Raw genomic sequence first — 6717 nt, forward strand, 5'->3', positions numbered from 1 at the left:
TTACAGAGCTTCATATCTCTACTGAGAATCATCATGAACTTTCAAAAAATAATCAATATCATCCAAAACATTCTCAAACACTTTCTTTATCAATCATACATCACTCTAAATCCATCAAAAATCAATCATTCAGTCCTAAAAAATAACAAAAATCAGTCAAAAATTTAGTCTTTTTCCACTCTCAACATATCTCCACACTTAGAAAGGAAGCATCCTCGCGACCTAAGGAAAATAAGAATATAAGTTCACTAAAAAGCTCAATTTTATCTTCCGTAGGATCTTCAATAATCTCTCCAAACCACGACCCCAACTTATCACCTGTATCTCTAGAAAAAACTTCTAAAGAAAAACTTCATTATTCATTAACTCATCTGATAAACATTTAAAAGTCATAACAAATTTGTAAATGATATAAGAGATTTTTCTTAAGCTTTCCACCAAAGGCTTTCCATCCACCATCAATAGTTTGAAAAGAGCTCTCAAACAAATTATTTAACGAGCACGAACTCATCACATACAATTATTACAACAGACACACAAACACTGACACAACCATCTGAATGACACCTCCAAAAAGAGATATATATATCATTAAGAATCATCCAAAATACATTGCAAAGGCATCAATGAAGGTGATTCCTTTTGAAGGCTTGGTGGTTTTGAAAACGATCCATGGAGAAGGACTCATCCACAAATGTCTTTGGAGGATTTTGAAAGAATTGTAGGCAGCACATCCTTTCTAGCAAAACAAGGTATCTGCTAGGTAGACATAGGGCATGAAAATATAGGACATCCAACTGTTGGGAATCTGTTAGCTATATATAGTCTGTCTATATATAGCGCCCATGTTAGCTATATATAGTCTGTCTATATATAGCGCCCTAGGTCCCCTCTATATATTCCTATCATGTGTGCTCAATTGACACACTTCTGGGGTTCCACTTCCGGTGTCTCATGTCTCTCTCTTATCCTCTCTCTTCCTCCATTCCTTGTCTCCCTCATGCACTGTTCAACATGGTATCAGATCGAGGTTTCCTCTCTCTTCTCTCTTATGTCGTGAGCATCCTACGCTGAAGGAGTAGTGTTGCTTCCTCTCTCTCTATCATCATCCATCCTCTTTCTCCTCTTTCCTCTCCTTCTCGCCCTCCTCTGCCTCTGACCCCTGCCCCTGCCTGCCCTGTTCTACCTCCCCTGTCCTGTTGCCATGGCCGCAGACGACGACACCTCCCAGCATTGCCCCAGCCAAGAGGAGGAGGACGATGCCCACCTCGACGAGCCCCCCCTCCACCCTTCCCACCAGGACCCACCTACCACGAGAAGTGGTATGCCCTCAATCGCGGCCAGCTCCGCACCGCCCACTAGGAGGAGGTCGCTGAGTCCCTCGCCGTCTATTGTGTCGGCCTCGATTCCACCAAGACCTCTGTCTAGTGCCTCAATCCAGATATGAGGATTACGTCTCACAGGTAGCCCCAGTCTGCAGAAGTAGAACTCTGACTCAGATGGTGATATTGGTTTCGAGGATGAGTTCATCGGTTCTGAGGGATCAGATTTTGGAGTTGCACCAGTGAAAACCCCAGACGAGATTGATGCGATTTCTGTATCGTTTCAGGAGGTCGAAGGGATCATGAGGTTGAAGGGTTTAGAAGGAGAACGGGCATATCAGGCTGAATCACTCGAGAACAGCCCTTGGACGGCTTGATCTCTTCTCAGGGTGGGAGGTGCCATAGATGCCAGCCTTTGTTCTTGATTCGCGGGGTTTCGTGCAACTCTTCCATGGCTACCGCAGCTGCTGCAGACTGTGCACTCACTTCTACACAATCGAACGCAATTGTCCCCTTAACAACATATGTCCTGATTTCCAATTTCAAGGTGTTGTACAGTCTGCTTCGCAGGCCAGATGGAACTCTTGACTGTCACCTTCCCGAGTTCCTAGACAGAAAAGTAGCTGCAAATGCAATACCTGTCGAAGGCATTGCTAGTGTTGATATGATCATAGAAAGAGCAACTCACCTATGGGGTCGCCTGTTTGATGGTAGATGGTAGATCCCCCTGTGAATGGCAGTACTAATGATCTGAATGTAGACACAGGTGTAAGATCAGTATAGGAACTAATCATCTTTTTCCATGGGGAAGCTTTGCCCACTGCTCTGCCAATATTGCCATATACGATGCAATGTGCAGGAGGTTAGTAAAGACCTGTAATGCTGTTGCTATTGTGCTTTCCCTTAATTTCAGATGAGCACCCGAGCATAGGTATCCAGCGGCATATGAAGATGGATTGACATGTGTGAGATGGGCAAGGAGTGACATGGGGAGACAATGTCTTCTTTATTCGCACATCTTTGTAGCTTCACAGCACAAAAACAATCACCTTTTATAGATGACCTCAAAGATGCCAAATGACCTATCTTAGAGCCATAATTATGAATACTAGGATATCCTTTGCTATCATGATTCCAAGCATTAACATCCACAATTGGGTCAATAATAAACTCTAACTCAATGGCCCCAATAACAACATTAATAATACTAGGAATGGTTGTGATATCCACAAAATCACTCTAAAATGTATAGCTCAAATGTGATACATATTCCAACAAATCACCAAGAAAATGCACCCTATAAACAAACTCAAAGCATGATACATGCTCATAAAGAGATGGATTTTGAACACACAAAAATTCCAAAAGGGTTCAATAACTTCACAAATGGTTTGAATAACTTTGTGATGGTTTAGCCATCTAATTTTATGAATGTTATTTACATCAAGTGTATAAAAATCAAACTCTTTCTCTAATTGTTCTAACATTTTTATATGTGAAGGACTTCGTTTTATGAAGGTACCAATTTCATTAAGAATCATATCTACTTTGCGTTCATAATCACTTCGCCTCATTGCATCACGTGCACATACATGCACTCGAGCTTGCATTGTCATATAAAATCTAAGTTGAACTTCTCTATACACACACTAGAACCCTTGATACATCTATTAGCATCTTGAACCCAGCTAGGCATATCTAGATTCAGATTTTTGGGCTTGAACTATGTGATCCTAGCACATGTGATTGGAAATTCTTGGAGTTCAAATATCTTATCCCAATACATTGTGAACTTTAGGATATCGCTACACAAGGAAGTGCTTTAGGTGGTTTTGTAACCATAACTGGAGAAGTCTTGCAGTCTTCAAATCGATTCATAAGGTTGTTGTTACCATTTTCCTTATGCTATCATGTGTGATGCCCTACTTTGGCTCAATCATTCTTGTGGATTGAAAAAACATTACATCTATCTTTAAAACCAAACTTGGTCTACATTATTAGTGGAAATGAGGGGTCCTTGGCAAACTTTCAATGAAAATGAGATGTGAGGATCCAAGGAATTTAGAACTGTAGTAAGTATGCTATTGGTTCTACCATGTGTAGTCAATGTATATAGTATGATATTAGTTCTGCCATGTGTAGTCAATGTATATCAACTGTAACGTGTCCACCTGTTATCTTCAGGACACGTCTTAGCAGTCCATCAGAAAGTATATCTAGAAGGCTCTGCCCGGTACTCCCATGGAATGTTACGGGGTTTGCGATCTAGGACTCTCCGTGTCTGCCACGTAGCGGAAGTATTCTGGTCGTTTCCACTTAGGACCGACCTGAATTAGGGTTTTTCTATTGGTCATTTCCTAACGACAACTAACGTCGAACCCAAGTGAGCTACTTTACACATAAACACCAGGTCCGAAGTGGATTCACGCTACACTTGGTTCAAGGAGAATGGGAAAAGAGAAGGATGCGAAGCTCAACCTCTCTGGCATAAGGCATAGTCCCATTCCGTTCCCCTAAAACATCATAAATCGGGATCAATCATAACTCTAGATCAACGCTTTTGTTGTTTGTGTTCTTTGACGATCTTCCTGCTGTCCATCGTAATTTTGAGATAAGTCCCTGGCCAACCGGGACCACCCATCCACAGCACTTTCCTCGAGTTGTTTTAGTTATTTAATTACCTAACACATTTAGTTGGACATGTATCAATCAGCTTCCTTAATTAGCCCATTAGGCATTGGTTTCTTCACATAGCCATATCACTTGACATAGAAAAGCAATGTCAAACAAGTTTCTTTTTAACAGGTTATCATATTTATCTTTGAAATACATAAAGTCCAGCATGTAGGCTTATCCACAATCCGCCTGAAGGCTATCTAGAAATCCACAGGGATCACTAATCCAAGATTTCGCCCGTAGACTAGTATGCAGGCCTCGAGATCCAATCCCGAGTCACGTTAGCCTCTTGTGCAGGGCCCGGAAGGCGAGGGATTTACAGCCAGAGCCTTCTAGATATACTTTCTGATGGACTGCTAAGATATGTCCTGAAGATAATAGGTGAACACGTTACAGTTGGTATCAGAGCCAACCAATGAAGGATTTTTTTTAATGAAATCTTAATAAGATAAAGTAAAGCTAATGTTGTTGTCCAAACATTTCCTTACTTCCAATGTTGTCTTACAGAACTATGAAGCATGGAAGAGGTTCTTGGTATTTTGAGTCATGTTTATGACTGCGATGCATTTCCCAGATTATCGACAAAGGGTTAAGATGATGAACATCATAGAGCGAATCTATAATCCATCACCTTTGTACATGGAACAAAGATGGACGGGTGCCTCAGGAATCTACTATATAGCTGGCCACCGGTTTGCATACCTACAAACCAACCTAAAGAGGATCAAGTGGTTAGAAGACCTAAAAGTTGTGAAGCTGTTCATTTTTTTGGAAGCTCACGTAAATTCAACTTTACATATTCGAGGTCCGAGGGTCGAACTAAACTCATATGTATATGAGGAAGTAACCCGTGCACTCCCCACTGACAGGATTAAAGTGTTGGGGCGCCATGACAAGAATGGATTCCAAAGGAAAGGATACCCTGAACTTCTAATGACTTACCGATTCCTGAAGATCCATGACCCAAAAACATACTATTATACAATTCCTGTAGATAAATGTAATACAACATTATTCTCCCCAAACTAAATGTAACAGTTGACTTATCATCACAAGAAATGTTGTATTCCGAAAGGGCTATGTCCATATAAATACAATAGGACTTCTTTTTATCAATGTCTGATTGTGCATGAGAATTGATAAAAAGTTAAGTGGTTAGATTGCTTGGTTGATAGCAGAATTGGAGATGTAATATAAACCAATAACGATTATCACGTAATAACGTTAATGAACCTTTATCCAAGCACAACCCCAGGTACAGGTTCCTAGTTCACCTCCTACATCAAGTACTGCTGTAATCCAAGAGAAGAAGTTTCTTCTCAAGCAAATTAAGCTTCCCGAATTTGACGAGAGAGGCAGGACCGTCCAAGCAGATGCTGAAATTTGGATTGACATCTCGGACTCACTCTTGACGCATACTATTCCAAATTTGTCTCACTTCTTAAGTATGTGCCACTGATGGACATGACACAACAGGTGTCAAAATTTTGTATTGCTTTAAATCCACCCGTAAATACCTGTCTCGAATCTATGCGTCCATCAGATCTTCAGGACACTCTCATTTGAGTTGCGCCTATAATTCAGGAGGTGCAAGCTAGACCAAGGGGCAACAAGACTTGGTCTTATAATGACCCGAACATAGGAGCATTCAAGCCTCAGATGAATAGATCCTCCTCCTCCTCCTCCTCCTCCTCCTCCTCCTCCTCCCTCCCTCTCTCTCTCTCTCTCTCTCTCTCCTCCCCGCCCCGCCCCGCCCCGCCCCGCCCCTCCTCCTCCTCCTCCTCCTCCTCCTCCTCCTCCTCCTCCTCCTCCTCCTCCCCCCCTCTCTCTCTCTCTCTCTCTCTCTCTCTCTCTCTCTCTCTCTCTCTCTCTCTCTCTCTCTCCTCCCTTCCTTCCTTCCCCTCCCCCTGGCCTCCTGGCCCCTGGCCCCCTGGCCCTGGCCTCCTCCCCCTGGCCTCATGGCCTCATGGCCCTGGCCTCCCCCTGGCCCCCTGGAATTGCCAGTTCTCAATGATTCAGACACAGACTATGAAGGTAAAGGTTTCAAGACCTTGATTGATTGTGGCAGTACACATTCCTTTATCTCACCAGCTTGTGCAAAAAGACTAGGAGTAGCCACAGTAGAAGCACCTATTTTGCTTGTGGAATTCGCAAATGGTCGTGAGGTTACTTGTACCAGGCAAACTGCTATGGTGGAATTCTTTCTGGGAGGAAAGACGACTTTGGTCAAATTTAGAGTCATGAATTTAGGTATCCATGAGTGTCTACTCGGAATGGATTGGCTTAAGCCTAATGACACCCACATTCATTGTGGGAAGGGCCAAATTTCCTTTCGAAACTCTGAAGGGGATTTCATCACAACTCAAGGTGAGGCTGGAGTGCCAATAATTCAATTGGCCAAAGCATCTAGGATTATAAAAGGAGTCAGAAAAGGACTACCTGTCTACTTGATTAAGCTCAACAAGTTAGATAAAAAGCAAGAATCTAGTGAAGGACCTTCATGGCTAAAGGAATACGCGGATGTATTTCTTGAGGAGTTGACAAAACTGCCGCCTCAAAGAGAAGTGGATCATGAGATTAAGCTAGTACCAGGAGTTGTGCCAATTGTAAAGAGACCTTATAGGATGTCTATATCGGAAGCAATTTAGCTGAAGGAACAACTCATTCAATTGCTAGATGAGGGCTACATCCGTCATAGCAGTTCACCATGGGGAGCTCT

Source organism: Lygodium microphyllum, chromosome 2 (genome assembly GCF_053477565.2).
Source record: "Lygodium microphyllum isolate KBCC chromosome 2, Lygodium_microphyllum_v1.1.10, whole genome shotgun sequence".
Classification (NCBI taxonomy): Eukaryota; Viridiplantae; Streptophyta; class Polypodiopsida; order Schizaeales; family Lygodiaceae; genus Lygodium; species Lygodium microphyllum.